This window comes from Neopsephotus bourkii, unplaced genomic scaffold (assembly GCF_033783945.1).
Source record: "Neopsephotus bourkii isolate Nb327-2 ecotype Australia unplaced genomic scaffold, CSIRO-AGI_Nbou_v1 NB_1866, whole genome shotgun sequence".
Classification (NCBI taxonomy): Eukaryota; Metazoa; Chordata; class Aves; order Psittaciformes; family Psittacidae; genus Neopsephotus; species Neopsephotus bourkii.
Window position 1 is genome coordinate 86,068 of NW_026902339.1, and position 21,487 is coordinate 107,554.

At 45.9% G+C, this 21,487-nt stretch overlaps 1 long non-coding RNA gene across 1 annotated transcript in view; it reads right to left on the bottom strand.

Moving 5' to 3' along the window:
* The window catches only part of LOC133207333 (uncharacterized), a 136,613-nt gene that overhangs the window by 81,859 nt on the left and 33,267 nt on the right, over nt 1-21,487 (bottom strand). The window lies entirely within an intron of this gene.

A 21,487-nucleotide genomic window follows, 5' to 3' on the forward strand; every position in this document is an offset into this window, starting at 1 on the left:
CAGAAGCACACTGAGTGTGTCACAGGCCCAGCATACAGCACCAGCACAAGCACAGGAGCAGTGCCCAAGAAAGGCTACATGTGTTGGGAGAAGGGGAAGGCAGGGAATCTCAACACACCAGTTATGTATTTCCAAAGCTTTGGTCAGGGTATGGTGGGATTGCTCCAAGCAGAAACTGCCAGGCCATGGAGATCACCTCCAAGGAGGGATTCTCCTGGAGAACAAGAAGTGACACAGCAAGTCAGGGTCAAGCACAATGTCAGTTACGGCTCTCAGTCTCTGCCTTCAGAAGTGAAAACGGGAACTGCTAAGCCATACCTAGGGGCTGTTCACAAGTTAGGCAGATCAATACAGCCACTCTGAGATCCTGTACAAGTAAGGCAGTTTTGGGCAGCAGCTTCTCTAAGCCCTAAGGCCTGAGAAAGCTGCTTGCCTGCCAAAGCAGTTGCACAAGCTCCCTTTGCCTTGTATGGGAAGGGGGAAAGAAGGGGGATGCTGCAAGTGGCAGGAGAAGGGATAAAGAAGAGGATTCATGGTTCTCTTTCAAGACAAAAAAAAAATTGAAAAAAAAGAAGACTGTGCTTAAGGCATATGCTCTGTAGGGCCTGGGCTCTGGCCCACTTGGTCAGATTGCAGCAGGTCTCCCACAAGGAGTGGAAGCAGCTGGATGTACAAATCGAGTGCCACATAGAGGAAGGTCTATTCCTGAGTGAACAGCTCCTGGTGAAAGCATGGGGTGAGGCTAGAGAAGGTCACACATTCCAGATGTTTTCCTCCTTAATGACTTTTCCTCCAGACTCTCCCAAAGGCAGACTATGAGAGCAACTGATTATGTTTCACTGGAATCTATTCCCTGATCCAGTCTGTAGGTGACTACACATGGCTGCACTTCAAAGCTGTGAAGACAGCAAAGGGACAGAAACAGGCATTCACAGGCAGGAGGGTGCTGTTCCAGAGTTTGAGGATTCCAGGTGAGAGAAAATGAGAGACAAATAGAGAACTCTCAACTAGTTTATTAATATAGGGAAATATAGAGATAGTAAAGGATAGTCAAGGATACTTCTGATGTTTGCTTATCTTACCACCCCCAAGGACCCTGTGAAGATGATCATGAAACCAGCTGCGAGAATCATCATCACAGTGCGAGGTGGCAGGCTCAACCTTAGAGGGCATACCCGCAGAGGCAGCATTGACCTGGGTGGTATGAGGTTCTGCCTGCCCCACATCACATGAGACTCGGGCTTTTATACTGACAAAAATGCACGCTCATTCCAACGCAGGGGCCCAGCCTACGACAGAAGAAGTTGCCAGCTATATCTAGAAAGGTGTCCAAGGGTCGAGACCTACACGTTGGGCGCCATTTGCTGGAGAAATATATGGACTCAGTCAGAGATCAATATGATCAGACAAAAGACGTTTATTGCTAAGCCTTAACTCCTTATATACTGTTTCTTACATGCAATTACAGTGATTTGGCATATTATGATTGGATACATGTCTTGAAGACCCTTAGTGACTAACATATAATTGGTTAAGCACAGGTGTGAGAACTTGACCTCGAAAGCTTGCCAACAGTCCACAGTTCTCATAACTCAGTGAATTCCAACTTCTTCTTATCTTGCTTGCTTAAGCTTCCTTGGGACTCTCATGGCCTTGCTGTATCTTTTGGGATTATTCAGAGTTCATGTACCAATTATCCATTCTCCCGTGAGAACACTGTCTCCACATCTCCCCCTTTTAGTTTTATATATCTTTTGGATGACCCTACTTGAGCAGGGGATTTGGGCTAGATCGTATCTCCAACATATGCCAAATACAGGCTGCTGGGCCTGCCCTTTTTCTCCTGTATGGCTCTCTGATAACAGGGGAGGTCATCCTTCACATCAAGGTCTGGCATGGCATGTGTCCCCACCGCTCCACGCCTGCTGGGTTGCAGCCAACAGCGAAACTAAAGGTTCTTCTTGGTGGCAAACACAGAAGCCAACCCAGTCTTGCTCTTGACTGTGGTAGCAGGCATTTGGTCAGCCTCAGTCCTTGCACCTTGTTGTCGATGCAGAGTTTCACCTGCTTCATTCAGTAATAAGTCGCTACTATGGCAAAGCACACACAGATTTACATTAGCAGAGTAACTATTACAGGGTGCAGCAGCATGTTGAAGATGCTGATGGCAGCAAGGGACTAGCCAAAGAAATTTCTTATCAGTGGAGTTCTCCCCACCTCTTAATTTGTTCCATTACCTGCTTTATAACACTACCATTGTATTAGAATCTTTCCAGCTTTTGCCTTAGCATTTTCTAGCAGCTACTGCAAATTTGCATGCTCTAACATCTCTTTTACAAGTCACAAATCTATACAATACAAGGTGTAGTTTCTTATCAGCAACTGGCTAGTAAATACAGGTGGTTTTATACACAAAATCACAGCCTCTAATAATAGCTACTTTACAAGCACACATATTCAAGCTGTTACTTTTCAGTTGCCCTCAAATGATATTTTGCAATCATTTGTTTTCCTCTTCCTCTATCTCATTCTGCTTGGGGTATTCATGGTCAGCTCCTGTAGCTGAGGCATCAGGTTCCTCCATTCCTCTGTCCAGCTTATGGCAAGGCTTGACAAACTTCTCAGGCAGTCGCCATGGACCTGTAGGCAGGAGGACACAAATACACCCCCTCCTCCTGGTTATCAGTTCTTGAGAAGTACACAGGTTAAACTGCACACTGTTAACAGTCAAGGAGTTTGCTGCATCATTGCCCTTTTTTTTTCTTTTTTTTTTTTTTTCTCTTCCACCCTGATGTTCCTTAGGTGATGGCTCATAAAGCTTGTGGTTGCACTACCCATCTTGCTTTTTCAGCTAGCAGTTCCTGTTTCAACCGATCTATCTGTTCCTGCAAGTCTTGGATTCACACCCAGGTTACTTTAAATACACTAAGCAAGGCTCCTACCATGCACCCAGCTTGTTGCAGGCACTCTTTAGGCTTTGCTTGTGGTGTCTCTACAAGCTGCCTCAATACTTCAATAGATCGAGAGGTTTGTTGTGTTGTTTTGTTTTGTTTTGTTTGTTTTGTTTTGTTTTGTTTTGTTTTGTTTTGTTTTGTTTTGTTTTCTCACTCCTCGGCTCTGACCTCCATCCTGGCCATTCCACTGGTGGACCACTGGGATCTGAATCAGAGGGCAGCTTCTTTCGAACATGGGGACCAAACTCTCATCAAATACCCACGCCGGCCTGCTCGGCAGCAGCTACAGCTGCCTGTCTGCTTCAGCAGCAACCATAAATACCTGCCGGCAACCGCACTTTTGCATTAACCCTTTCTTGCCTGAAATGTTAAACTGCTACCCATTAAAAACTTTTATATGAATCCAACAACAAAAAAATACACAGAACACTGTCTGCCCTCATCACACACACACAAGTATGGGATCCCACAAGCACACTCCACACAACTACAATATTTGAAGCACAAAATCCAGACAATCGTTACACCCATTACACAATCCCACGTGCAGAACGTGGCACAAGGACCCTGTGGAGACTAACAAGAAACCAGCTCTGAGAAGCATCATCGCAGTTCGAGGTAGCAGGCTCGACCTTAGCGGGAGTCCCGGCAGAGGCTCTGCCTCCCTCACATTGCATGAGGCTTGGGCTTTTATACTGACCAAAATGCACACTCATTCCGACACAGGTGGCCAGCCTATGTTGGAAGAAGTGGCCAGCAATATCTATAAAGGTCTCCAAAGGTCGATAGAAACATGACATACCTATATTTGCCAACTTCTAGTACATGAGTATCACAGAGAGACTGTATCAAATGAGTTGTATAGGGAGTCCCAAATCCATCGTCTGCCAGTGTCATTGCCTTTTGTAACTGCATCCCACAATTTATCTCCTGCACCATTCCACAAAGAGATCTCAAATACGCTAGACTCATCAATCTCTGGATAACGTGTCTTCGACCATTTCAACATTAAATTTAAGTCTGTCTCTTTAAAGGTTACTCCCTTCACCTTAAGAAGGACTGAAAACATCCATAAAACAGAGGCTTCTTCCTTAGTGATTTTTTCCCAAGTTCCAAGCTCAAAGGCTTCATTAACTCCCTGGATCAGCTCTTTTTCTTTACTCCAGAGCAGTAGTCTTTTTGGCAGATTATCATCATACTCTATCCCTCTTGCTGAGAGGATATGCTGGTAGAGCTTAAGGATGGCCGTTTCTTCTTTATGTAATTGATTTCCCATCCTAATCCTCTTCCAGACCCATCGGCTGTTACCTTATTTGCACTGCGCAGTGTCTTCCAGGCTAACAAGGCTCTGTTCTGAGGCATCAACTTCCAGATCCAGGTCCTGCTGGATCAAACCCAGACGACGTCCCTGCTGAGACAAAGGGGCACAAAATCACAAAATGGAATATAGAAACCTTTAGAATTAGTTTTAAGTAATGTTAAGTTTGATGGCTTTGTAACAGTAACAATGGAAAATTACTGAGTTGCATGATACATAGAAAAAAAAAGTAGAGTACAGCTAGAGAACATACTGAGAATTCTCACAAGATAAATCGTTATAGTTGGCATAGTTTTAAGAAAAACAGTCTAGAAGAACTGGACACAGGGATAAGGAGTATCTGGGAACTGCAGGTGTCCAGGATGGGCTACAGTTTAACTGATAAGTAGGAGGATACTAAGTAGGGGCCAGCCTTGATTCAGAGTCCCTGGGCATACATACATATTTATGAGGCTACATATGGATTACATCATTTTCCAGAGAGTTCCCCGCATGCGTACAGAATTGTGGTGGTGGTCTCTGAGGGTCGTTTACTTCTTCCAACAATCTTCATCACTTCTGGCAGCCTTTGAAGCACGCGCAGTAGATGCTCATACCAGTTTAATTGGTTCGTTAGCACCAGAGACATAATAATCCTCCTATCCTCCTACTTATCAGTTAGTTTAACTGTAGCCCATCCTGGACACCTGCAGTTCCCAGATACTCCTTATCCCTGTGTCCTGTTCTTCTAGACTGTTTTTCTTAAAACTAGGCCAACTATAACGATTTATCTTGTGAGAATTCTCAGTATGTTCTCTAGCTGTACTCTATTTTTTTTCTCTATGTATCATGCACCTCAGTAATTTTCCATTGCTACTGTTACAAAGCCATCAAACTTAACATTACTTAAAACTACTTATAAAAGTTTCTATATCCCATTTTGTGATTTTGTGCCCCTTTGTCTCAAATTCCCCCCTTTTTCTGTCCTTTTGCAAATTCTTTTGCAACATTTTATATATTACCATTACCATCAAAAGTCTTTTTGAAATAATTTCCCGTTTCTACCTGGTGCTTAGTTTCATTCCGTTTCCAATCTTCGTAATTTATCATAGACCGTTTACAACACCAGAGGGAACATTGTATCATACCACAAGTAATCAATATTAAAATAATTAACACCAATATTCCTGCAACCAGTTGCCTCAACCAGGAGAGATTGGGTAACCATGAAGTTAACTTTTTCCATGTTTCTTCAAAACCCCAGGAGGTGTCATCCATGGCCATTTCATGAAATATCTTAGTTTGTTTCCAAATTTCCTCCAGATCTGTTTCAATTCTGCCACTTTAGTCTGTATAGGAACAACAGCTTTCATTGATTATGGAAGAAACCCCTCTTTGTGATGCCAGTAACATGTCTAGAGCCATTCGGTTTTGTAATATCACCTTAGATAGGCTAGTTATCTCTTGTTGTTCTGCCTGGATTATATCGATGTTTTTACTTTCCATTTCCTCTATGGTTGCTGAGATATTTACAATTGCCTTCTCTAATTCACTTACTGCCAAAGATGGAATTAGCCCTTTTACAAAACTATGAAATGAGTTGTGCCATTCAATAATAGGGTTAAACCCTCACTTAATTCGTTTAGCAAAACTTCTAATCCAGGTCCCGGAAGGGTACCCGTTGATGATAGTAAAATTGGGTATTACAGCACCTAAGGTGCATGCCCCCTTCCAGTTGGGGGTAGAATCTTTTAAGCATTTTTTCCACAAAACGAATACCATCCTTTCCCGTTAGGAACGGGCCACCACTGAACTATGATACCATCTATATTAATTGTATGATTGCAATTTGAATGGTGACCTACATCTGTGGTATTTAAACAAGCATAATCTTCTACCCTGATTCCTGGTGTAATACATCTTTGTGCGCAGGTGTAGTATTTATTACCTGGGTTAGGTTTAACTATTTCAAATGTTAACCTTTCCTTCGAATACAGATCGCTAGTGTTCACCCACAAATTTGTCCATGAGACAGTGTTAGGAAATGGAGCTCCAATTAATGGGAGATCCAGGCTTTCTCCTGTTTTAGGCAACTGTGCACACACAAGCAACAGTCACTACGATTAAAACATTAGTAACATTCTGCACTAATTTCTGGTATAAGTTCTGGTCCCAAGTTTGTGCGCCAGTCATCATATGAGTCCAAATTATGGCCGACGCAATTTCATACGCAAGAGTCCTGAAGGTTCGATCCACCATGTCTTCTCTGGCTCTGGTGCTTTCTTTATTCTTGAATAATGTATCCAAGCAGGTTGTTCCTTTATCTTCACTGATGTAAAGGTGGTCAGTAATACCTGGTATAGTCCGCTCCACTTCTGCTGTAGAGGATCTCCTGAAAAATTCTTAACATAAACCCAGTCTCCAGATCTGAAAGGGTGAATCAGATAACCCAAACCTCTTGCTCTTGTCCCTACTATTCTCTTATTTATCTCCTCCAATAGTTTTCCCAGATTGATCAGAAACTGTCAGAGATAGTCTTCCCCCACTTCCTGAAGACTTTCTCCCTTGAACTGGGACTGATATGGTCTTCCATACAAAATTTCAAATGGGCTAACCTCTTCCTTCGACCGAGGTTTAGTTTGAATTCTTAATAGAGCCAGTGCTAAACCTTGATACCAATGTAACTGAAATTCATTTCCTGACATTTTATTAATCTGTTCTTTGATCAGATGAATCATCTTTTCTACTTGTTCACTGGCAGGTGCTTATTTCCAATTTCCTGATCAGAGCCACCTTGCTGATGCCCTTTACAGTACATAATAGCTACTTCTTCAGGTAGCTGAACAGCTTCCAGTAATTGTAGAATTTCTGTAGCATGTTTAATCTGTTTCCCTTTTGTTTCAGAAGTCCACGTTCTTTCCAGATAGCACCATGTGCATGGACCACACCAAATGCGTATTTAGAATCAGTCCAAATATTTATCCTTTTATCTTTAGCCAATTCCAGGGCTCTCATTAATGCTATTATTTCTGCCTTCTGGGCAGAGGTGTTCCCAGGTAACAGTTTAGCTTTTATTACCTGTGAAGTGGTGGTAATGGCATATCCTGCCTTTCGTTTACCATTTTTCATGAAGCTACTACCATCAGTAAACTAAGAATCAGCATCTTCCAGAGGGTTTTCTTTCAAGTCTGGTTGGCTCGAATATACAGTCTCTACGGTAGTCAAGCAGTCGTCGATAGTGGTTCTGTCGATTGTTTCTGCAAGAAGGATGCTGGATTCACAACATTAGTGACCACAATTTCTATATCATCCTGTTCCACAATGGTGGCCTGGTATTTAAAAAAAACGTGAAGGAGATAACCAGTGGGCTCCTTTCTGCTCCAGGACTGCTGATACCACATGGGACATTAGTACAGTAATCTTTTGTCCCAAGGTGAATTTGCGAGCCTCTTCAATATTTATGATGACTGCTGCAACAGCCCTTAGGCATCTGGACCATCCTTTGCTCGCTTCATCGAGCTGTTTTGAAAAATATGCCACTACCCTTCTATAGGGTCCTAGTTTCTGAGCAAGGACCCCCAAAGCTATTCCCTGTTCTTCACAGGAATATAGCCAAAAGTATTTAGTCACATCCAGAAGTCACAGAACTGCAGTTCTCATTAGGTCTGTTTTTTAATTTTCTAAAAACCCGCTCTGCTGTATCAGTCCATTCTAAAGAGGGAGAGTTTCCTTTCAACAGTTCATATAGTGGTCTTACCAGAACACCATAATCATGGATCCAAAGTCTGCACCATCCAGTCGTTCCCAAGGATGTCCGGAGCTCCTCGACAGTCGACGGTCATGGAGTCTTGCAAATGGCTTCTTTTCTAGCAGTTCCAAGTTAGAATCATAGATTCATAGAATGGTTAGGCTTGGAAAGGACCTTAAGATCATCAAGTTCCAACCCCCCTGCCATGGGCAGGGACACCTCGCTCTAAGCCGTATCACCCAAGGCCTCGTCCAACCTAGCCTTGAACACTGCCAGGGATGGAGCATTCACAACCTCCTTGGGCAACCCATTCCAGTGCCTCACCACCCTAACAGGAAAGAATTTCCTCCTTATATCCAATCTAAACTTCCCCTGTTTAAGTTTTAACCCATTACCCCTTGTCCTATCACTACAGTCCCTAATGAAGAGTCCATCCCCAGCATCCCTATAGGCCCCCTTCAGATACTGGAAGGCTTCTATGAGGTCTCCACGCAGCCTTCTCTTCTCCAGGCTGAACAGCCCCAACTTTCTCAGCCAATCTTCATATGGGAGGTGCTCCAGTCCCCTGATCATCCTCGTGGCCTCCTCTGGACTTGTTCCAACAGATCCATGTCCTTTTTATGTTGAGGACACCAGAACTGCACACAATACTCCAAGTGAGGTCTCACAAGAGCAGAGTAAAGGGGCAGGATCACCTCCTTCGACCTGCTGGTCACACTCCTTTTGATGCAGCCCAGGATACGGTTGGCTTTCTGGGCTGCAAGCACACACTGCTGGCTCATGTTCATTTTCTCATCAACCAGCACCCCCAAGTCCTTCTCCTCAGGGCTGCTCTGAATCTCTTCTCTGCCCAGCCTGTAGCTGTGTCTGGGATTGCTCCGACCCAGGTGTAGGACCTTGCACTTGGCATGGTTAAACATCATGAAGTTGGCATCAGCCCACCTCACAAGCTTGTCAAGGTCCCTCTGGATGGCATTCCTTCCCTCCAGCGTATCAACCGAACCACACAGCTTGGTGTCATCGGCAAACTTGCTGAGGGCGCACTCAATCCCACTGTCCATGTCAGCGACGAAGATGTTAAACAAGACCGGTCCCAACACTGATCCCTGAGGGACACCACTCGTTACTGGTCTCCAGCCGGACATTGAGCCATTGACCACAACTCTTTGTGTGCGGCCATCCAGCCAGTTCTTTATCCACCGAGTGGTCCATTCATCAAATTGATGTCTCTCCAATTTAGAGACAAGAATGTCGTGTGGGACAGTGTCGAACGCTTTACACAAGTCCAGGTAGATGACATCAACTGCTTTACCGCTGTCCATCAGTTCTGTAGCCCCATCATAGAAGGCCACCAAATTGGTCAGGCAGGATTTCCCCTTGGTGAAGCCATGCTGGCTGTCACCAAGCACCTTGTTGTTTTTCATGTGCCTTAGCATGCCTTCCAGGAGAATCTGCTCGAAGATTTTGCCAGGCACAGAGGTGAGACTGACTGGTCTGTAATTGCCTGGGTCATCCATTTTCCCCTTCTTGAAAATGGGGGTTATATTTCCCTTTTTCCAGTCGTCGGGAACTTCACCTGACTGCCATGATTTTTCAAATATGATGGCCAGCGGCTTAGCAACTTCATTCGCCAGCTCCTTCAGGACCTGTGGATGGATTTCATCAGGACCCATGGATTTGTGCACATTCAGATTTTTAAGATGGTCTTGAGCCAGTTCCTCTCCTACAGTGGGCCCAATGTCTTCATTCTCACAGTCCCTGCATCTGCCTTCCAAGACTTGGGTGGTGTGGTCAGAGCATTTGCCAGTGAAGACTGAGGCAAAGAAGTCATTCAGAACCTCAGCCTTCTCCAAATCCAGGGTAGCCAGTTCTGAGAGATTCCAGAGAGGGCCCACATTGTCCCTAGTCTATCTTTTATTTGCAATGTAATTATAGAATCCCTTCCTGTTATCTTTCACATCCCTAGCCAAGTTTAATTCTAACTGGGCCCTAGCTTGCCTAACCTGGTCCTTAGGTTCCCAGACAACATCCCCGTATTCTTCCCAGGCCACCTGTCCTTGCTTCCTTTTATAAGCCTCTTTTTTTCCCTCAGATTTTCCTCAGCAGCTCCTTATCCATCCAAGGAGGTCTCCTGACCCTCATGCTGCAACAATCCTGAGCTTGTAGCAGGTGATCCTTGAATATCTTCCAACAGTCTTGGGCCCCCCTGCCCTCTAGGGCTATATCACATGGAACCTTTCTGAGCAGGTTCCTGAAGAGGCCAAAGTCTGCTCTTTTGAAGTTCAGGGCAGAGAGCTTGCTGCACACTCTTCTCACTGTTCTGAGGTTCTCAAACTCAGTCATCTCAAGATCGCTTCAAGCAAGGCTGCCCTGGAGCGTCACATTTCCAACGAGCCCTTCCCTTTTGGGGAGCATAATGTCAAGCATGGCACTTCTCATTGTTGACTCCTCTATTACTTGCAGAAGGAAGTTGTCTTCCACACAATCAAGGAACCTCCTGGATTGCTTGTGCTGGGCCGTACCGTCCCTCCAACAGATATCCCAGGCCAATAGTCAAAACCACAGCGCTGCACCATCTACTAAGAAGGAAGAAAAAATGACTGCTACTGCTGAACCCAGGACACAGGGGAAGAAGAAGGGGGGGAGTGAGCATGCAGCTGTGTGTTTCTGAGGTACCAGATGGGTTTAAACCATGACAATTCTTTGTTGCACCCAACGTGGGGCATGAAGGGTTGAGATAATGACAGATCTGACCAGAGTGTGTCTAATCATATTTGTGAGAAGCATTGTTTCAGATTAATAGTCACTCGTCACAATGATGATTTATTGGCTCTCAGAGTTGCTGCTCTTGATCTCAGAGTTTCAGCATGTTGTACCTTACTTACAGCCAGTTGAGACAAGGGGGGCACAAAATCACAAAATGGAATATAGAAACCTTTATAATTAGTTTTAAGTAATGTTAAGTTTGATGGCTTTGTAACAGTCGCAATGGAAAATTACTGAGGTGCATGATACATAGAGAAAAAAACCCCAGAGTACAGCTAGAGAACATGATGAGAATTCTCACAAGAAAAATCATTATAGTTGACATAGTTTTAAGAAAAACAGTCTAGAACAGGACACAGGGATAAGGAGTATCTGGGAACTGCAGGTGTCCAGGATGGGTTACAGTTAAACTAGCTGATAAGTAGAAGGATGGGAGGATTATTATGTCTCTGGTGCTAACGAACCAATTAAACTGGTATGAGCATCTACTGCGCGTGTTTCAAAGGCTGCCAGAAGTGATGAAGATTGTTGGAAGAAGTAAACGACCCTCAGAGACCACCACCACAATTCTGTAGGTATGCGGGGAACTTTCTGGAAAATTATGTAATCCATATGTAGCCTCATGAATATGTATGTATGCCCAGTGGCTATAAAAGGACAGCTTGTGTGGCAATTGGGAGACATACATTAGGAGGAGCTATCCCCCATGTCTCCCGGCACCGCAATAAAGAATACCTGCTTGTCAGCTTGAAAGCTTTGTTGGCAAATCTGTTCCTGAATTTTTCTCCAAATGACAGTATTTGCTGTTTTAGTGATTATCAGCTGGGGGGCCTGGACTAGGGTTATTTTTTCGCTGTACTTCATATCAATGACTTGTAATACAATAGATTCATTGGTCATGAAACTGATCTGGCTTGCGTTCCCAGTGTGGTCATCACCTCTATACTTTGGGAGGTATATAATTGAAGTGTATAGCAATTACACATCATTTTTCCTCTCCTTGGGTGGTCAACCTGTGAAGGAGATATTTCCTTAGGTTCCCAGCTCCCCCCACCAGGCTAAATTATTTAAAGCATCATTTGAGAGTTCTGAAGGTTTTGAATGGCCTTTGGGTACCCTTGAGACCTGCCTGCTGATTGTGATGGGGATCACCATGTTCACACACATACAGAGTGTGTTTTACCCACAACCATTTCATCTGATCTCAGAAGTTAAGCAGAGTCAGGTTTGGGTCTTGTCTAGGGTTAGATGACGATATAGGAGGACCAAGAGATTTTCCCCGAGTCTGGACTGTCATGAGTGGCAGGGTGTGTGGGATAATATGAGCAAGTATCTAGGTCAGTGGGCCCCTCCAGTGCTTTGGAGCTTCACCACTGAACAAATGCAAAATCCAGAAAAATTAGTAAAACACTTAAATCAGGTGTGTTGTCATCCTGGTCATACCAGAGAGGGACAAAACATGGCAACGTGCTGGGGCTTGGCCTATGCTTACTTAGCCCCAGATAGTAAGCATAAGCTTGGCCTATGCCTACAGATAGTTCAACAATATCCAGCACCTTCAAAAGGAAAAAAAGGTCTCTGGATCTGATGGCAAAGCAACAGACAATTCAGCTACTCCAACTCCAAACACAGCAACTACAACAATCCCAGTTACAAGTACAGGAGCTACTCAAACTCTGACTACAACAGACAATGCAGCTAATCCAATTCCAAGCACAGCAGCTACACCAAGCCCTGCGACAATTACAGCAGCTACCAAACCCTCCACCGCCATAGACAGCGCAGCTAGTCCAGCTTCAAGCACAGCAGCTACACCAGCCCCAGTGAAAAGTACAGCAGCTACTCAAACTGTGACAGCAACAGCGCAGCTGCTGGTGCAACTCAAACCCCAAGCACAAAGGCTGCACCAACCCCAACAACAGATACTGCAGCCACTCCAACCACAGTGATAATCACTGCAGCTAAACTAGAGGACCAATTTGTGCCAATATCTGTTGTCCCTGTATGCAAGGGGAAAAGCAAAAAAGAGGCACAGAAAGCAACCCATACAGTGAAGATGAAGAACCAATGCACTTACTACACGGGACAGCATCTGATCAAGAGTTATTATTACTTTAATCAGAGGAAGAAGAAGAAGAATAGGTTACTTCTCGAACCTGGACCTCAACCACGCTACAGAGAATATGTGAAAAGATTTTACCCGTCAACCAGGGGAGCACATCATCACCTGGTTGCTCCGATGCTGGGACAATGGGGCTGACGGTCATGAACTAGAAGGCAGGGAAGCTAAGCAGCTGGTATCACTTGCTAGGGAAGGGGGAATTGACACAGCAATTGCAAAAGAGAAACTGTCCCTCAGCCTTTGGAGGTGGCTCTTGGCAGCTGTGAAAGAATGGTGTCCATACAAGGATGATGTTATGAGTCATTCAGCCAACTGGACCACACTACAGAAAGGCATTCAGTCTCTGAGGGAATCAGCAATTGTAGAGATGATCTATCACCAGGGAATGCATCCATACATCCAGATGAAGTTGAATGTACACAACCCACATGGCGAAACGTTACACGGAGTGTGCCATCAACATATGCCCGCTCATTGACAGCAATAACCTGGAATGACATAGTACCACCAACAGTGGATGAAATGATTCATAAACTCTGAGAGTTTGAAAACAATCTCACCCCTTCCATCATTTCAGCTGTGGAAAAATGGGGGAGTGAAGGAGGTAAGATTTGCATGAAGAACAGTTTGAGAATGAGCTCTGAGGCCTTGGTGCTTTGACAAGCCCTGGGGTGATGAGTTGGGGCATTTAAGGACAGGAAAGGCTGAAGAGCAAGCCTTGGGAAGATGGGCCAGTGTCCTGGTTTTAGCAGTAGCAGTCATTTTTCTCTTTCTTGGTAGCTGGTGCAGTGCTGTGTTTTGACTTTCAGGCTGGGAACAGAGCTGATAAAAATGATGTTTTGGTTTGGCCAAGGACTTTGTGAGCCTCATGCTCTGCCAGGGAGGAGGGGAAGCCAGGAGGAAGCAGAGACAGGACACCTGACCCAAACTGACCAAAGAGGTATTCCATACCACAGCATGTCATGCCCAGGATGTAACTGGGGAGTTACCTGGAAGGGGCTAGAGTGGACTGCAGGGTTGGAGGAGGTATCGGTAGGTGCTTGATCAGGCTGGGGGGGCAAGTTATCGGTCGCCTGGTGATGGGGTGTTGTATTCTCTTCCCTTGTTATTTCCTTTATCGTTATTCTTATTGGTGGTAGCAGTAGTGATTTGTGTTATACCTTAGTTACTAAACTGTTCTTATCTCAACCCGTGGGAGTTGCATTCTTTCTGATTCTCCTCTCCATCCCTCCAGGAGTAGGGGGAGGGCAAGAAGGGGGGGGGGAGTGAGTGAAAGCTGTCTGGCTAGGGTTAAACTACGACAGCCAGGATGTAGTTGTGGCGGGAATCTCAGTTGGAGGCCAGACGATGAGGGGGTTGTGAGAGGGTCTGCAGCATTGTGATTGGACTATTTACCTGGAGAGTTTTGCAGAGGCCAGTGAGATTGACCGTTGTATGTAAGTGCAGTTTGGGAAAGTACTGAAGAGGGGGATAAAAAGGGCTTGGTTGTACTAAAGTTGGATTCGAGTCTTGACTGGGATTTGAGTCTCCTCAACTACTTGAGTCCGTGTCGTGAAACGCCACAAAAAAACTGTTTCAGGAGTTCAAACAACTGAGATGCCATGCAGAGGGACCTTGACACGCTTGTGAGGTGGGCCAATGACAACCTTATGAAGTTTAACCATGCGAAGCTCAAGGTCCTACACCTGTGTTGGAGCAATCCCAGGCACAGCTACAGGTTGGGCAGAGAAGACATTCAGAGCATCCCTACAGAGAAGGACTTGGGGGTGTTGGTCCATGAGAAACTTAACATGAGCCAGCAGTGTGCACCTGCAACCCAGAAAGCCAACTGTATCCTGGGCTGCATCAAAAGGAGTGTGACCAGCAGGTCGAAGGAGGTGATCCTGCACCTCTACTATGCTCTTATGAGACCTCACTTTGAGTATTGTGTGCAGTTCTGGTGTCTTCAACATAAAAAGGACATGGAACTGTTGGAACAAGTCCAGAGGAAGACCATGAGGATGATCAGGGGACTGGAGCACCTCCCATATGAAGATAGGCTGAGAAAGTTGGGGCTTTTCATCCTGGAGAAGAGAAGGCTGCGTTGAGACCTCATTGCAGCCTTCCAGTATCTGAAGGGTGGCTATAGGGATGCTGGGGATGGACTATTCATTAGGGACTGTAGCGATAGGATAAGGGGTAACGGGTTCAAACTTAAACTGGGGAAGTTTAGATTGTATATAAGGAAGAAATTCTTTCCTGTAAGGGTGGTGAGGCCCTGGAATGGGTTGCCCAGGGAGGTTGTGAATACTCCATCCCTGGCGGTGTTTGAGGCCAGGTTGTACAGAGCCTTGGGTGACACGGTTTAGTGTGCGGTGTCCCTGCCCATGGCAGGGGTTTTGTAACCAGATCATCTTAATGTCCTTTCCAATCCTAAGTGTTCTATGATTCTATGAAATAAACCAGCAAAAAGTGCATTCAGTGATTGCAGGGGCAGGAAGGAATTGGAACCCTGAGAAATGGGACAGAGATGTGTGGGATCCAACCAAGTTGGATAGTAGTTCAGAGGGTGAGGTGTTTGTTGAAGCAAAGCCAATATTACAGAGAAACTTTGAACACCTCCCTCTAGGTCATCCATTTAGGCGGGACAGTTTGGAAGATTTCACTGAACACGAAATTAATGACGTTATGTACAGGTTCAAACAAAAGTCTGGAGAATCTTTGCTTTTTTGGACCATCAAGTCACATTATTTAGTGGCTTTGCTAGTTAAATTGGATCTGGATGATGCTAAAAAATTTGTAATGTTAAGCTCTGACTCATTAGCTCAGGATGCCTTCTGAGACGCCAAGGCTGATGATTTATTAGCAGTGGTTACTGAAGGTTGTAGTAGAAAATACCCCACTGAAGGGGAATGGCCCAGTGCAGATCGACCTTGGTATGCTTTACGGGATTGTGTTCAGTGTGTCAAGGAGGAGGGGGTGAAGACTGCTATTTTTGTCCGAGATGAAGATGCTATGCTGCAGGCTCCACTATCAGTATCCTTTCAGAACAGGATTATTAGGACTGCACCACTGGCATATAAAGGCATTATGATGACTTTATTGATAAATCAAACATGTGGATAGACCATTTGTCTGAAGCACTACAGATATTGAACAACAGGCGTTGGGGAAATGGAAACCCCTTTTTAATGACGATGACTACTCCCACTTTGCAAATAAAACCATTAACAGTGGCAGAGATCCTCACATACTGGGAAATAAAGGAGGGAATTTTAGCACCTTATCGGGTGGCTATGGATGCTGCAGGATTAGATTCGTATTCTTTACAAATGCATAGATTGAACATCCAAGGCATCTGTGTCACTGATACCAGTATTGGGGTATATATTCCATCAGGTTACTTTGGTTTGATAACCCCAAGGTCCACTTTGGCAATCAAATATATTCAAATACTTGGGGGCATAATTGATTCAGATTATCAAGGGGAGATCAAAGTGATTTTGTTGAATAGCAGAGATTGAGATATCTTAATTCAGACTCAAGACTGTGTTGCTCAAATGTTGATTTTGCCTCTGTTGAAAATGCAGGTGAGAAGGGGGGAAGGCCCACAGATAAATACTGCTCGAGGGAACTGTTGATTGGGATCCACTGACCAATTGAATAGTGGAGCTAAAGTTTGGGTTCAAACAACCAACGTCCCACCTGAGCGGGCTGAAATTATTGACACTGGAAAAGACAATGAAATATTAGTGATTAAGCCTGGACAAGAAAAATGGGAATATATCCTGCAAATAAATGTTATTTGAAAGAATGATATTATTATGGTTTAGTTTTGTGTTTTACAGAAACTACAGATCCTAGCTGTCCTCATATGTCTCATGGACCTTTGGGCGATGCCAGTACCCTAGGAAGATATCTGAAAAGGCCTGATATCTCATTTGTGTGCTGGAGATGGAAGAGTGACACTAGATCGTGGAGACAAGATAATTGCATCTGTAACATGAACGAACCTTGCTGTCATAGCAAGTTCAGCATTTTCATCAGGAATACAGAGGTGGACAACCAGTTTGTCAGAAAAAAGCTACTAATAATTGTACAACATCAAATGAATTAAGATGTAATTATAGCTAAGTTGCTGTTCTAGTGTTTATTGGCTAGGGGGCCTGGGCTAGGGTTATTGTTTTGCTGTACTTCACAGCAATGACTTGTAATACAGTAGACTCTTTGGTCATGAAACTGGGCTGGTATGTGTTCCCAGTGTGGTCATCACCTCTATGCTTTGGGAGGTATATCATGGAAATGTTTAGCAATTACACATCTTTTTTTTCCTCCTAGGGTGGTCAGCCTATGAAGGAGACATTCCATCATACCCTCTGCTGCCCCATCAGACTATTTACAGAGCGATCAGATTCTTGAAGATTTACAGATCCTGAATATCCTTTCAATGCCCTTGAAAGCACCCTGCTCCTTTTGCTGGGAACCAGTTTGCTGCTGCATATGGTCTCTATTTTTTGCCTATGGAGTGACCACCCTGAGAATGCCTGATCTTGTCCAATCGCAAAAGCTAAGCAGGGTCCAACTCAAGTCTTGTCTAGGATTAGATGATGATATAGGAGGACCACCAAGAGATTTTCCCTGAAGAGGGACAGCCATGAGTGGCAGGGTGTGTGGGTGTGTGGGACAGTACAGGCAAGTATCTAGTTCAGTGGGTCCCTCCAGTGCCTTTGAAGCGGTGGAGGTGGAAGGTAGCTGAATTGAGTCCCCGACGAAAAGTTGCAGAAACTGCTGAAGGAGAGGATGAATCGAGTCAGTTTGCCAAGGTGAAAGCCATCCAGCAGGCCTTAGACATTTCTGAACAAGAAAAGTGGCCAGTACTTTATCTCTCTACTGACTCACGGATGGTGGCAAATGCCCTGTGGGGGTGTTTGCCTCAGTGGAAGCAGAGCAACTGGCAACACAGCAGTAAACACATCTGGGCTGCTGCACTGTGGCAAGATAATGCTGCCCGGGTGCAGAACCTGGTGGTGAAGGTACACCACGTAGATGCTCATGTACCCAAGAGTTGGGCCACTGAGGAACATCAGAACAACCAACAAATGGATAAAGCTGCTAAGATTGAAGTGGCTCAGATGGGCTTAGATTGGAAACATAAGGGTGAATTATTTTTGGCCCGGTGGGCCCCTGACGCTTCAGGCCATCAGGGCAGAGATACAACATACAGATGGGCCCATGACCAAGAGGTGGACTTAACAATGGACGCTATTGCCCAGGTTATTCACGACTGTGAAACGTGCTGAAAATAAGTAAGCCAAGCGGTTGAAGCCTCTTTGGTATGGAGGACAATGGCTGAAGTACAAATATGGGGAGGCCTGGCAGACTGATCATATCACACTCCCACCAACCTGCCAAGGCAAGCACTATGTGCTTACCATGGTGGAAGCAAGCACCAGATGGCTGGAAACATACACTGTGCCCCACGCCAACTCTCCTGCTCAGAAAGATTGTTGCAAGAGGTGGAGCCCAACATCATGGACCGGATGAACTCAGCAGCTTTATAGGGATTGGTGAATGCACTAAGGAATGATATCTCTCTCTTTGTGTGCATGTGTATGTGTATATATATATATGAGACAAGAGTGATGGTATATTGAAAAATGTGGGATCTGAGCATGACATGAATGGTATGGAATAAGGGGTGGATACTGTCCTGGGTTCAGCAGTAGCAGTCATTTTTCTCCTTCTTAGTAGCTGGTGCAGTTCTGTGATTTTGACTTTCAGTCTGGGAACAGCACTGATAACACCGATGTTTTTAGTTGTTGCTAAGTAATGTTTACTCTGACCAAGGACTTTGTGAGTCTCATGCTCTGCCAGAAAGGAGGGGCACAGGAAGCCGGGAGGAAGCAGAGACAGGACACCTGACTCAAACTAGCCAAAGGGATATTCTATATCACAGCACATCATGCCCAGTATATAAACTGGGGGCTGTTACCTGGGAGGGCTCGGGTCGGGCTGGGTATTGGTCAGCGGGTGGTGAGTGGGTGTTTTCTCTCCCTTTGTTATTTCCCAAATTTTAACTTGCAGGTATGTGCAGTGGGCAGATCCAAGTGCGCTTTTGCTGTCGGTACACAGTAGTTTCCACTGCACAGTGTTTCTGCAAAGGGAATGGCTCTTGGCATATGCAGTGTGTATTAAATGTCAGATTGCAAAGCAGCCTGATGTTTTTTGGCAAGCAGCAGCATCTTTCCCTGCCTGCTGCAGGCAGGCAGACAGCTCCCTGCATGGCTGCTGCAGCTCCACTCTCTTGCAGGGGGACATCAGGCATGATGGGGATGAAGAGACTGGAGCAGGGCAGGATCTGAAGTAGGGGGATGAACAGGCTCACAGTGGCCATGTGTGACATGCTGGCAAATATCCAGTTTCACAAACGCCCCCTGTGGAGACAGTGTTCTCACAGGAGAATGGATAATTGGTACATAAACTCTGAATAATCCTGAAAGATACAGCAAGGCCATGAGAGGCCCGAGGAAGCTTAAGCAAGCAAGATAAGAAGTTGGAATTCACTGAGTTATGAGAACTGTGGACTGTTGGCAAGCTTTCGAGGTCAAGTTCTCACACCTGTGCTTAACCAATTATATGTTAGTCACTAAGGGTCTTCAAGACATGTATCCAATCATAATATGCCAAATCACTGTAAGTGCATGTAAGAAATAGTATATAAGGAGTTAAGGCTTTGTAATAAACGGCAGTCACTTGATCACATTGATCATATCTGTGTTTTCTGTGACTCCCGCATCAACAACCCCCCCAAGATGACAACCCCGAAGGTGACTAAGATGAGAGCAAGTGTCTTCCCCCCACCCTTCTGTAATCACCCCACAACTCATGTCACGCTCCAATAAAGTCACACAAGCCTCAGGTGCCTGCTCTCCCTGCAGGAATGGGCTCTGTCAGGAAGGGGGGGCAGCCAATGCTAGCACCTTTCACATCTCGGCAGTTGCTGAGGGTTATCTGAGCATGGCAGAGCTAATTACAGCAGCTGTCCCTCGGCCCCCTGTCAGCTTAGTCCCTTCTGGCCTCCTCCAGGAACATTTGCTGTCCCCTTCCCCTGCCTGCTCTTTTCCTTGTCTTGCTTAATGACTGGAGGTTTCTTTTGCCCTGCTCCTGAGCTGTGCTTCCCCCAGCCTGAAGCCTCCTTCTCTCCAGGAAACAGCACTGGACCCTCCAGCTTGCTGACAAAGAGCTCAGGGTCCCTGATCCAGTGCCATCCCTTAGGGCACAGCAGAACATGGGCCCTCCCTCAGAGCTGCAGCTCTCCCTGTGCTCCTGGAGGGATGTGGGGAGCAGCTTTTCCTTGTGCTGCATCTGCTGCATCATGCTGGGAGCAGAAATCATCCCTCATCTTTTTTTTTCTCCCTCCATCCCTCATTTCCCCACCTTCACCTTACAGAGCAAGGAATGAGATCAGCTGCGCTCAAACCTTTAACTCAGCCTTGCTGCCTGCAAAGCTTTTTCCCCTTTTTCTGCTGTGTAATGGTGTGTATCTGGCTCTAACGTTAATCCAGGCTGTGCTGCCCCGAATAAATCTGGAAGGGCTCCCTGGGGAGCAGCCTGGATGCTTGGGGAGGGGGCTGGGGTGAGCTCTGGCCAGCCCACCCCAGCCCATTCAAATTCCAGCTCCCTGTGATGTTCTCTCACATCACTTGTTTTTGCAGACTTGGCGTTTTCCAACTTGGCTCCCAAAGCCTCCATTAATAAAGCTAAAAATTCCTGGCATGTATCAGCATACTCTTTAGCTGAGCAGCTGCTGGGGGGGGGGGGGAAGCTGGTGGCTGTTGATCTGGATTCCTCCTGCTTTTGTTTCCCAGGGGGTGAGCGGGATTTTGCCACTCATCCAGCACCATGTGTGCACCAGCTTTGGCTCAACACACACCATGTATTAGCTGAGCTCCCTGCTGGGCTGGTGCTTGTGGTGACAAGGCACCATGGCAGACAGGGACCCCATTCCCAGTGCATCTGGAGCTGCAGGGTGCTCTGTGCCATGGTGAAGGGCTCCAACTGCCCCATGGAAAGGAGCGGAAGCGGCCAACCACAGGATGGGCCTTTTCATGCAGCCATGAATGGCTCTTTGGCAGCCGAGTGGCTCCAGGCATCAACACCAACCCAAAGCATGTGATGGCCACGTGGGCCCCATGTCCCACAGCCCACCGGGGCTCCTGTCCATGCTGGGCTTTGCTGGGGCATAGGTGTGGTGTCACATTTAATGGTGCCTTTGACAATCCCTATCAGACCCATCGCTTGCCCCATGGCAAAACATCTTCCCCAGGGCCAGGCCAGTGATGCCCATGAGGCCATTGGTAGGGATGGGGACTGGGAGGGGCAGCTTGGCTCCTGCAATGGGGAGGATCCTACTGAGGTCCCCAAGGTGCGTGGATACCCCAAGACACACAGTCCCCCAGGATGCCGGGATCCCCCCAGGACACATGGGAACCCCAAGGAGCACAAACCCCAGGGTGCAAAGGACCCCTGTGGCACACACTGCCCAAGGATCAAGGCCTGGGGGGTATGTGGACTCCTAAGGATCCCTGGGCATGTGGTGACCCCAAGGCCATGGCTCCCCA